The sequence below is a fragment of the Chrysochloris asiatica genome, unplaced genomic scaffold (genome assembly GCF_000296735.1).
Source record: "Chrysochloris asiatica unplaced genomic scaffold, ChrAsi1.0 scaffold00403, whole genome shotgun sequence".
Classification (NCBI taxonomy): Eukaryota; Metazoa; Chordata; class Mammalia; order Afrosoricida; family Chrysochloridae; genus Chrysochloris; species Chrysochloris asiatica.
The window spans coordinates 1,177,634-1,191,192 of NW_006408921.1; positions in this window are offsets into that span (position 1 = coordinate 1,177,634).

Consider the following 13,559-nt stretch of genomic DNA (forward strand, 5'->3'; position numbering starts at 1 on the left):
AATGAAACAAGTTATATGAATTGTTGAATGTGAAACTGATGATGTGCCCTATAAACTTTCACTCAATCCACAATAAAAACCTTAAATAAAAAAAAAAAAAGAATTAACTACAAGAAGAAACCTTTGGGTATCAACGCAATACATTTCAATTAAACTCAGTATGACAAATACTGTACTCACTAGATAATGTTCCAATCAACTTTCCCTTGCCTTTTGGAGCTACATAGATTGGAAAGCAAAGCACACAATTCCCAATCTCCCTTGCAGCTAGGGGTAGCAATCAGAGGATGCGCTGACCATTGCAATATGAGTAGAAGCCTCAAGGTACAGATTGCCTTCCAAAATTAAAAGGGAATCGCTGGAGAACTTGTGCACTTAACCTTGGCTCTACTTCATACCTAGACCTGAGACACAATGCCTGGAGATACTGGTGCCAAGCTGCGCAGATGAGGAGAGATATGCTAAGGAAGGTGGGGCAGGAAGGCCAAAGGAGTCTGGTTCGTTAAGATGTATTAAGCACTGGACCACAAGTTCAGTTTGAACAGCAAGGCCAGGATTTCAAACTTACTACCTTCTCCTCAGAAACCCTATACAGGGTGAATATGAGTCAGAACCGGCTTCACAGAACTTAACAACAACAAAGCAGCAGGAGGCACTGTAGGAAGAGTCAGAGCGACTCAACAGCACTTACAGCAACAATAAAACAGCTGCACAAATGCTGGACTACCTAGTTTTATGAACTGAAGGTTCTTATTTATTCAGACCACGGTTTGTTGAGTTTTCTATTACTTGTAACCGGATGCATTCCTAACACAATACTTATCTTAATATATGAGACAGGTAAGGAGCTGATGGGGGTGAGAAATAAGACCAGTGATGATGGGAATTAGAAGAATGACAGACACAGAGGACAGAGGAGCTGCTAAAAGCCCTCAGGGACTTGATGAGAATATATCTCTCCCTATCTGGTAACTTCAATTAATTCCTGACTATTCTGCCTCTAACTGAAAAACTGTTCAATGAAAAAATATATACTTGTTAATTTTTTAATTGCCATTTTAACCATTTGTCAGTGTACAGATGAGTAACATTAATTGCATTCACATTATACAACCATCACCACTATTTATGAGTATTTCCAAAATTAGGGTAATTGCATCACCCTAAACAGAAACTCAGTATCCTTTAAGCAATAACTTCCCATTCCCACTGGTGGTGGTTGGTTGTATACCATCGAGTTGGTTCACCCTGTATAGGGTTTTCAAGTCTGTAAATCTTTTACAGGAGTAAAAAGCCTCATCTTTCTATCAAGGAGTGGCTGTTGGATTTGAACTGCTGACTCTGCGGTTAGCAGCCCAATGCGTAACCCACTATGCCACCAGAGCTCCTGGTGGTAGTTGTTACTGCTATCAAATTGGCCCCAACTCACAGTGAAATTAGATTATTGTGATCTGTAGGGTTTTTTGTTGGCTGATTTTCAGAAGGAGATCCCCAGACCACTTTTCATAATCAACCTTAGTCTCCATGAAACTTGTCCAGTATTATAATAGCACTTAGGTCTCCACTAACAGGGATAGTGGGTGTGGATGAAATGCTTTAGCCAGGAATCAAACTCAGGTCTCCCATATGGAAGGTAAGAATTCTGCCATTGAGCCACCATTGCCTTCATATTCCCGGTATTGTTGTCATTAGTTGCCACAAAATGCCTAATAAATTTTTTTTGAATGGATGAATGAACCTTCATTTTGGTCAGCTACTGCAGGTCTCCTGGAGTCCTGGCATGATGCTGTAGGATAAGCGCTGGACCAAAAGGTCAGCAGTTCAAACTCACCAGGAAACCCTATACAGGGTCACTAGGAGTTGGAAACGACTCCACAACACTTAACAATAACAGCATCTATTCTCCTAGCTCTCAGTTCTCCTGTGTAATCTCCTACTAGCTACTTCACCTCTGGTCCCTGACCATTTCCTGTTAGAGTCACAGCTCTTCTTGAACCTAATCCTTATGCCATCTTGGTAATGCCCTTCTCAGGTTTCCTCAAGCACTGAAGAGCTGGGATGACTCCTGCTTCAGATGTAATAGTAGTGAAAGGGACACTTGATATTTTTGTTTGGCTGAAACATGCTTATGTCCCTGTATATGTCAAATTCACAAATTCAGTCCTCAAGATGGTTGATTTAGATGAGAAATATTTTTGGAAAATTGGATAAGAGGCAACAATGTGAAGCAGATGGAGAGAATAGTAAAACATCCCCATTTCCAGTTTCCCAGTACAAACAAGAATCTGACAGCCTGATATGCAGTCCCATGCTATTTATGAAATCAGCCAGCAGCATTTTTTCACTACTGAATACACCAGGAAGTGAAAAACCAGCTGAGCCACTTGTTAAGTGTGAGACATGGTCCTGCATTTCTCTCAACCTTGGTTTCCTCATTTATAAAGTGGAGGATAATTAAATCTACCTCACTGGGTTGTTGTGAAGATTAAGTGAGGCAATTATCTATATGGGCTTCTTACAGTGCCTGGCATTTAATAGAAGTTCAATCAATGGTAGTGATGATTAACACCAGCCCCGTTGGGATCTCTGCAGATTAGCAAAGCAAGTGCTCGTGGTGTCAAGTTAACAGATGAGCTTGTCACAGCGACATTTTTGTTCTTCATTTTAATGCTCAACAAGCTGTATGTGCTCATCAAACAAAATTAGCTGACATTTATCAAGCACCCGGGATGAGACAGGTACTGTGTTATTCATTTATCATGCTTCATCTTGGTGTGGTGAGTAGGATAAGCACTGGACCAAAAGGTTGGTTTGAACTGCAAGGTTGGTGGTTCAAACCCACCAGCCACTACTCAGAAACCCTAGACAGGGTCGCTGTGAGTCAGAACCAACTCAATGGCACTTGACAACAGCAGCATTTAGAGTTCGAATAGAAATCTACAACTAATGAAAGGACCCCTAGTGTGGTGCTGTAGGATCAGCACAGGACTTCGAACCACAAGGTTGGTAGATCAAACCCACCAGTGGCTCTGTGAGAAATATTGTCCATACCAACAAACATTCAAGTAATCCAATCTGTACTCATTTTAGCGAGAGTAACCCAATAGATGGGCAAAAGAGTCACATGGCCGGGACACAAACGGTTTTATTTCCCTGCCCCCAAAAATCCCCTCCTCCAGTTCCAGTACCCCTATATACTTGGTAGCGTAGTGGTTATGAGTCGAGCTGCTAACCTCAAGGTCAGCAGTTCGAAACTACCAGCAGTTCCATGGGAGAAAGATGAGGTATTCTGCTCCCGTAAAGATTTATAGCCTTGGAAACCCTGTGCAGGGTCACTATGAGTTGGAACCAACACCACGGTACTTAACAACAACAACAGAACAATTCTATGGCACATCCAATTTTCCCTCCCCCCAGAGAAGCTAAAATGGCTTGCCCATGGTCTTAATGACTGTATTCTTATTTAAAGTTCCTAGTCCTGGAATAGATTTCTTTCCTCCCTACCCCCAATTCATCCAGTTTACTTACAGTATCCCTGGATGTAAATCAACAATCTGTCTGCCTGGTCTAGCAATCTCCTGAGCCTTTATATTCCTGAAGATGGACCACGCCCCCAAGAGTTATTTCTCACAGCTCCTCGAAAACCCTATACAGGTTGCTTATGAGTTGGAACCAACTCCAAGGCACTTAACAACAACAACACTAATAAAAGATAAGATTAAAACATTCAAATAAATATGTAGCCATTAGTTTCTGCTTGCCTACTTAAATAGGTATTCTAACCTCATACAATAAATATTGGACTCCTGGTGTAGCTCTATAGGATAAGCACAAGGTCAGGGGTTCAAACCTGGCTGCTCCTATGAAATCCTATACAGGGTCGCTATGAGTCAGAACTGACTCCAAGGCCCTTAACACCACCATCACATTTGGTGTGAAACTGTAGGATAAGCACTGGACTGCTAACTGCAAAGTCTGCAGTTCAAACCCACCAACGGCTCCACATACATACAGCCAGGAATGTGCCCCACTTGTGTCCTCCTGAATCTGAACTGTGACTTGACCTGTGTCAGTGAGGACAGGGCAAAGGGTTTCACTGCAGAGTCATCTTCAACTAAGATGCAGTTGGGAGTTGATGAAGTTTTCTGCTTCCATAAAGATTTACAGCCTTGGGAACCCTATACAGGGTCACTATGAGTTGAAATTGACTCCATGGTAATGTTATCTGGGATAGGAAGAAGCCCTGGCTAAGCGAAAGGTTGGCAGTTCAAACCCCCCAGGGAGAACGATGAGGCTAGCTGTTCCTGTAACTAGTCTTGGAAATCCTAAAGAGCAATTCTACCCTGTCCTATAGGGGCACTGTGAATCACAATCAAATCAACAGCTTTAGGTTTGGGATTTTGGATTTGGGGTCGGTGCTCTTCTGATGGTCAAACTACAGAACTAGAAAGGTGAAACAAAAGGTGCCCCAGGCCCCACAGCAATTACGTTACCACATGTGCATTTGATAGGCTCTTAATGACTTCGCCAGGCTGCCTTCCACTATGGGCCTAGTTTAACATCCTGGTGATCCAGCAGTTGTAACCCTGTGTGAGCCATTCCTGGAGCAGATGGACACCTCCACCAGGGAAAACCACCCTGACCTCATTCTTGTCCCTGTTGTTTAAGCACCTCCCACGTGTTATTGTAGGTTGCTATAATGAATACTCTTGTTGCTTTCTCAACATCCTGTGTAATGGGCATAGTGAGGACGAATGTGAGCTCATAAAAATCAGGAGAAATCTTTGTCACATGGCCATGTTTTTTACAAACTCAGAAAACAGTACCCGTTCCTGTGCAATCTGCATGTCCAGTTGTAGACTGAATTGTTGTGATCTGTAGTTTCCTCTATTTTTGGAAGCAGATTGCCAGGCCTTTCTTCCTTATCTTAGTCTGGAAGCTCCACTGAAACCTGTTCAGCATCAAGCATCATAGCAACATGCAAGCCTCCACTATATGGTGGCTGTGTATGAGGAGCCTTGGCTGGAAATCATACCAGGTCTCCCATATGGAAGGCTAGAATTCTACCATTCAATTATCAATGATCCACTTTCTTGTTTAATATGCTAGCCCCATTCTTGCCCCCAAACTTCCTGTTTTGTTTCCCTGCTGTCTTCTTAGTATGTCTCTCCATGGTGAAGGAGCTCTGGTAGTGTACTGGATTACAAACTGAGTAGTTTGAATCTACCAGTCATTTCACAGGTGTGTGTGTGTGCGCGCGCGCGCGTGCATGCGAGTGTGTATTTCTGCTCCCATAAAGATTCAAAGATTCATAGCCTCCCTGCTGTGTTCCTTAGCACTTCACTCCATACTAGGTATTTTACTAGTGGATCTTGCTTATAGTATGCCTCTATCCTCTAAAATGTCAATACCCTGACATTGGAATCTGGCTCTTTCAGTTGTTTATTTGTCAGTTCTTAGAACTATGCCTGCATGTGACTTATACTCAATCTGAATTGGAGGGCAGTGAATCCGGCTTGGGGTGGGAGCTCTAGCCAAGGTTTCCTGAAGGAAGTGACACAAATTGAGTCAGCCAAGTGGAAAATGTGTTCTAGGCCCAGAGGCCAGGAAAAAGAAAGCATGCTTGGAAACATCAGTAGTGGGATGGCTGGGGAGTCAGATCCAGAAAAGATGATTCCAATTTCAATCTTAGGACTTGACCAATCAACTCCCCTTTCCATCATAGCCTTTTGGACTGTATCTGAACAAATGGTTAATAATCTTCCAGAGGGTGGTGATGCATATGTATGTTTAACACCTCATTATAATAATTACTGGTACTGAATATCATTCTCAAAACGTCACAACCACCTTGTGGTAAAGAACCTGAGCACATACCCAGCGATCTCCCAAGGGTAGCTGTTCCTCATATCCTTCACTCCTACCTCTGTTCAAAAACGATCTCCCTAAATTCCCCAATCTACTTTTACCACCCAAAGCTGAGGGCACTTCAGCCCCAGCTTCTATCTCTGCAGTCCACTCTAACCAATGTCCTTCCTTCCAAGACCCTGGTTCAAATGTTCCTCAGCTAACTCCATTGTAATAGTTCCCTTCTCTCCTAAACTTGCCAACCAGCAGAAACTGTGATTATTCAACCCTGGTTCACATTTCACATCCCATCTTATATCCTGTATGTCAAGCCTTAGGAAAGTCTCAATGAGTGGAAACTGGAAGCTATGTCCCTGTGACCCACTTTCTCTACATTGCTGGCACAATGGAATATTAATTCAAAACAAGATACAAAAAACAATCATTTCAAGATTTACTGAGGTAGGTAGAGACACAAAGATGGACACAGCAAAGTTCAACAGAAACTGCTGGTTCATAAAAGTTACATCAGGTAGGGACATGATGAGAGATGGTGAAATTGGAGACTCCAGGAATTGGTCCCTCCACCCAAAAAACTAATGAGCTGGCAAGAACTATCAATTCATTATTTTGCAACACTTGCATCTTCCAAAGAGTTTAAAAATGCTGGTGAAGTTTTGGCATTTTGCATAGTGGCTACTAGCCCTGCTCAGTACAGACTGCAGTCATGGGGATTGCAGCTAACTGATACCAATGTGGGCAATAAGGACCTTGTCATTCAAAATTAGAGAGCATGTGTTTTGATTGCTGATAGCTGAGGGGCCAGAACAGAGGTAGCCTTTGCTTCCACTGACCCACAGGAGGAAGCAGCTTCCATGGTGGTGTCTGTGAAGGGGATTGAAAGAAACAGTAACTTTTTCTTTCCCCTTTTTGGGTGCCAGATGTTTAAGGAAGCTTGTTCTTAGATAACTGACATAGCAGACTAGAGACCCCAGTGACCGCATGCAACACAGAAGATGCACTTGTCAAAAATAGTTGGTAAAGTCATAGATAGATGGCTCCACACCTCTTGAAGTAACAATCAGCAACCACCTCTGAGTAGGAAAATTAGATTTCCAGAGTTACCACACATCATCCTCAAAACATCCAGGTCCCATCAAAAAATTACAAAACAAAACCAAAAAGGCAGAAAAGGATGGCTCATTCACAGGAAAAAAGAATTTGACAGAAACCATTCTTAAAGAAACCCAGACATTGAAATTATTAATAATCAAAGATATTCAATCAACTGTCTTAAATATGCTCAATGAGTTTAAGGTAACCATGGGCAAACAACTAAAGGAAAGTAGGAAAATGATGATGAAAAAAATGAGATTATCAATAAAGAGATAAAAGTTAAAAAAAAAATTAAAAAGGAATTCTGGAACTCAAAAGTACAAGTAAAATGAAAACAACAACAACACTAGAGGGGCTCAACAGTAGATTAGAGCAGACTAAATAAAGGACCAGAGAACTTGAGAATAAACCAATTGGAACTGTCAAGTCTGAAAAGCTAAAAAAAAAAAAAGGAAATAAGGACTAAAACAAACACCATAAAGCTTACCAGTATAAACATCGTAGGAGTTCAAGGTAAAGAAAAAGAGAAATGGGGCAAAAATGTATTTGAAGAACTAATGGTTGAAGACTTCCCAAATCCAATGCAAGATATAAATATGTACATATAACTAACTCTAAGCTGTGAAACTCAAAGAAATCCACACCAAACACATGCAGTCAAATTGTTGGGGACCTAAAGACAAAGACAAAATTTGGGAAGCAGTATGAAACAACTTGTCACATAAAGGGATCCTTAGTAAGACTGAGCACTTATTTCCTCTTCAGAAAACATGGAGGCCAGAAGGTAGTGAAATGACATATTTAAGTCCTGAAAGAAAGAAAAAACTGTCAAGAATTCTGTATCCAGCACAATTATCCTTTAGTAATGAAGGAGAAATTGAGACATTCCCACATTAATAATAGCTGAAGAATTCATTACTAGAAGATCTGACCTACAAGAAATGCTAAAGGGCCTCTCAGGCAGAAGATATTAGATTATAAATTGGTCATAAAAGGAAAAAGGTTGTCTGTGGATATTCATCAGCTACATGCTCAAATTTCTGATATAAGTAATTCTCAAGCTGAGCACTGAGTGGCTTCTAGTTTGCTACCTCTGCTAGAGATTAAGATCCCCTATGAAATTAATTGAACCTCAGCGTAGTGATCCTGCTCGGTCAATTTAGAGCAGGTGGTGGTCTGGCAACGTCTTGCATGTGGGGTCCCCACCCAGTCTCCTCCCTCCCTGCCTTCTTCGGATGGTGGCTGTTTATGCTGGACGTGTGGCCAGAGACGGGTAAGGATCATGTGGAACCTCGGCAACCTAAGACAGAGCCATTGCCATGCTGCAGTGAATTTCGATGACGGGTAAAATGGAGGAATTCGCACTGACCGCCTAAGACAGGCAGCGTCCCTTAAACAAATAATAAATAAGGGGGAATCTGTGGCAGACAGTGCAGACCCGGTCAGGAGCTCAAGACCCTATGGGCCCAAGCGTTGCAGACCGTCCAAACCATAGGCTCTGAGGATCAGACTTTGGTCACCTAGCAGACATAGCAAACTGGCCCTCATCTGATTATTCAGTATGCTTGCTAGTAATCTCATACATGAGTCCTGGATATCCACAGATAAATGTAAAAACCTTCCCTAGAAGCTGAGACGGTAAAGTCCAAAAAGGCAAAGTTTTTCCACCCCCCCCCCAAAAAAAAAAGCTAAAGAGGATAGAGAGAAACACTGTTAACTGTGGTATATGGAGGGGATTATAATCAATGTAATGAAACAAGTTATATGAATGGTTGAATGTGAAACTGATGTTGCGCCCTGTAAACTTTCACTCAATCCACAATAAAAACCTTAAATTAAAAAAAAAAAGGAAAAAGGTAATTACATAGGCAAATATAAAAGCCAGTTTTATTACACTTTTAGTTTGTAATGCCTTTTTTCTTTTTTAAATTTTTTATTGTGAATTGAGTGATAGTTTACATGGGAGAACATTAGTTTTACATTAATCCTATCGTATTTCGTTTCATTGCAATGATTACAATCCCCTGCATGCTTCATCATTCAACAGTTTTTTGCTGTATTTTTGTTTTGGATGTGCACCAAAACACTCAGGAATATACAATAATTCAAACAGCCAAAGGACACACTCTGCAAGTCTGCCCTCGTGACCACCAGCACACATCCCCTCTCCCTCCATGAGTCTTGAGTCCTCAGCTGCTCCATCTCTCCATGTCATTATCTCTGCCTTCATCTTTGGCATCACCACTTCTCTGGGTAGGGTCCCACACTCTGTTCCCGCTCTTCTTCCTTGATGGTCCCGTGGTCCCCTCTGCTCCAGGACTGTAAAATCAACCACTCACCCCTTTTTGATACAAAACTTAGACTTTTATAGTAGTGATAATTGCAGTTAGTCATGTTAACAATTATTCACGATTGAATCATAAGAGTCTTATCCCCATCTCCTTTCAGCAGACCTGTCTATATAAGATGAAAACTAGTCAGTGAGGACTCTACCTCCCCCCACCCCCACCCCCCCATCCTCTCTGCACACTCTGCATCTAAACTCCTTCTTGAAAGCTGTAAGACAGTCACTTCATGTCTTTATAGCCCCATTTTAGGTAGCCAATATCTAAGTTGCCCATCTCTATCAACCCTGTGTATAGAGGGGGTGGGAATGATCCTTGCTGTAAATATTCTTTCCCTCTCGGTTGGTATTTTACACTACTACATAAATATAGGTCAAGTTCATCAGATTGTAGTGATTTACTCACCAGTAAACCAACATGGTCATCAGCAAGCTTATATGCCTGCTCGTGTAGTCCCTTTGAGTTTTAGTCTTGAAGGGGGTTTGCCTTGAAGGGACCTGACCACTTGCCTTGATGGCTCCCAGGGGAACAACTTGCTTATTCTTGTAGTAGCCAATCAGACTGCTGTTTTTGTTTTTGTTTTTCCCTGCTGGTCTTTCTTTCAAGAAATATCTTCTGTTCCTCTGGCTGCTTCAAGCTGGTCTGCTTATCTTTTCAAGTGGGAATTTCCCATCTCAGAAGGTTCTGGATGGGGATTAAGATTCCACTTAAGGTTCTGCAAGAAGCCTCTTTCACTGGGCAAGTTCTAGCCCCTCTTTTAGTTATTCCAATCAGTTATAGAAGTTTGTAAAGCTTCCTATAATCATGTTTCTGGATGTTCCTTTCTCTCCCCCTCAAGTATCTATTTTACAATAGTTGTTGTTGTTAAGTGCCATCAAGTTGGTTCCAACCCATAGCAACCCTGTAGAGGGTTTCCAAGGAGTAGCTGGTGAGCTTGAACCACCGACCTTGCAGTTCAAATACTGGCACAGTACCCCATAGCCCCACACCAGGACTCCTTACAATAGGAGGCAAAGGAAACAAATATTCATAAAACAGTCAAGCATCTTAACATTATTTACCCTCTTTTACCCATTCAGACTATGCCTCCTCAATCCCTGTATCATGCTCGAGCCCTGTTGTTCCAAGGTTGAGCATACATCGTTATTTACTTCTGTCCCATTTAGCCTATGTAAACCTGCCTAAGTGTTCCCCTATCTACCTTGTTCTTCTATTCCCCCCCTTCTTGTGTATTGCCCACCCCAACACCTGAACTGTGATGTGTCTCTCCCCTTCCCCCACCCATCAACAAAGAAATTTTTTCATTTTTCTTGCGTTTAGTGTAGGTATCTTTTCTTAAACTTTTACAATTGATGGTCTTATGCAATATTTCTCCTTCAGTGACTAATTTCACTCTGCATATTGTCAAGGTTCATCCATGTTATATGGTGGCTTACAGCTTCCTTATTATTCTTCAAGGTAGCATAATATTCCATTGTGTGTATATACCAGTTTGTTTATCCATTCTTCCATTGATGGGCACATAATGCCTCTTTTCTTAATATGTTTTAAAACATCAAGATAACATATGACGTATTGCATCAAGCAAATCTGCTGCAAAAAGACCTCTTTAAAGTGTTAAAGAGTGAAAATGTCATCTGGAGGACTAAGGTGTGCCTGATCCAAGCCATGGTATTTTCAATTGCCTCATATGCATGTGAAAACTGGGCAATACATAAGGAAGACTAAAGAATCGATTCATTTAATTGGTGAGGGATATTGAATAAACCATAGAATGCCAGACAATGAACAAATAAATCTGTCATAGAAGAAGTACAAAGTGCTCCTTGGAAGGGAGGATGGCAAGACTTTATCTCTTATACTTTGGGCATGTTATCGGGAGGGACTGGTTCCTGGAGAAGGCCATCAGGCATGGAAAAGTAGGTCGTGGTGGTATGCCATGGAGTCGGTTCCGACTCATAGCGACCCTGCATAGGGTTTCTGAGGCTGTAAATCTTCATGGAAGCAGAAAGTCTTATCTTTCTCCTGTGGAACTTCTGGTAGTTTCAAACTACCTTGAGGTTAGCAGCCCAACTTGTAACCACTACACTACCAGAGCTCCTTTGGAAAAGTAGAGGGTCAGCAAAAAAGGACAGATCCTCAAAGAGATGGACTGAAACAGTGGCTGCAACAATGGACTCAAGCACAACAACAGGCCAGGGCAGGACTGGGCAGTAGTCCTGTTGTATGCAGAGTTCATATGAGTCAGAATTGATTTGGGAGCACCTAGAAACAACAGAGGAATCCTGGTGTGGCTCCATATGATAAGCACTCGACCTCAGGTTGGTTTGAACTGCAAGGTTGATGGTTCAAACTCAACAGCCGCTCCTTAGAAACCCTATATGGGGTTGCTATTAGTCAGAACCAACTCAACAACACTTAACAACAATAAAAAGGCAAATATATATAACAATTTTAAATCTGTTTATGTGCAAACAACATGTAATTTTTGACAATAACAATATAAAGGGGAAGGAAGATGTATGGGGCACAATGAATGCATATTTTTGTAACTAAGTTGATATTATTCATACTACGTTATTATCAGTTTAAGATGTTAGCTGTAATCCTCAATGTAGTCACATAAGAAAACAACTAAAAAATATACAAAAAATGAAAAAGAGCAATCAAAACAGTATACTGAATCCAGCTCTTGTGTAAAAACTTTTATGTAATTTTTCAGGCCTGCACATGGACAATTACAAAAGTTTTCATTGATGGGCCTTCTAGAAAAGCTACCCAGCAACACCACCCTTAAAAACGACATTACTGGAACTCTCACACCAAGGCATAAAGATGTGTGTCCAAGGGTACTCACCGCAGCATTGGGGAACTGTTAATTACATAATGGTCCACCATAGGATGGTATATTCTACAGATGTTTAAAAGAATATGGATGCTTTGATTTTCCTGGTACAGAAAAATGTCTAAGAAGTATTTTTTTAAAAAAAGCATGAAACAGTATATGTCATAAAGGTAATTTTTCTATTTGCATTGCAAGTGCCATTGAGTTGGTTCCAACTCATGGTGATGGGGTTTCTGAGGAACAGCTGGTGGGTTTGAACTGCCAACCTTATGGTTTGTAGTCCTGTGCTGATCCTATAGCACCACACCAGGAGTTTTTTTAAAAATGGTGCTAGAAAAACTGAATCTACTCCATATGCAAAAGAATGAGGTTTAATTCTTAACTTATACCATATATACAAATTAACTCAGACTATTTCAAAGATATAAATTTAAGGATGAAAACTATAAAACTCTTAGAAGTGAACATGTTTGTGACTGTGGATTAGGTAATTATTTCTTAAGTATGACACAAATAAAAATAAATAAGTAGGCAACACAAAACAACAAAATAGATTAATTGGATTGCATCAAAATGAAAAAAATTTGTACACCAAAGACCACTATCAAGAGAGTGAAAAAACAACCCATGGAATGGGAGAAAGTATTTGCAAATCATTTATCTGGTAAGGGGTTCATATACACAAAACCCTTAGAAGTCAACAGTGACAAGAAAAAAATCAACCCAATTAAACCAATGAACAAAGGACTTAAATTGGCATTTATCCCAAGATATACAAATGGTTGATAAGTACATGAAGATGCTCAACATCACTAGTCATATGGAAATGCCAATCAAAACCACAATGAGAGACCTACAGGAAAAATGCAAAACAATAGAGCCAGATGGACTGTTACTACAAGAACAAACAAGTTGCTTACCCAGGAAACATCAAGGCAAGTGGTCGGGTCCCCTCAGTGCAAACGCCCTTCCAAGACTGAGACTCAATGGAAATACACACTCTGATTGGTGACCACATTCATCACCGATAGGGGGAAGAGAGGTAAAAGCAGCAATGAAGCTGCAAGCTAAGCCCTACAATGTTCGGTGAGCTTCTGTGGCCCCGGGTGGAGACCTGGTTGGCCAGCAGTATGGGGAGACCTGGGGAATCTTGGGCCCAGAGTCAGTGGCGTGGCCACAGAGGTCTAGAGTGGAGAGTGAAGCTACCAGCCGATAGGAAGAGAGGGCATATGCAAAAGAACACCCACACTTGCAGATGGTACCCACTTGACCTGGCTTCGATGACTGGATGATCAGAGTTCAACCAGGAGAAGAAAGAAGAGGAAAAAAAGAGTAATCTGATACAATTTGATGAACTTGACCTACACCTATGGATGCAGTAACTCAAAAGAGGGAACAAATCCTTA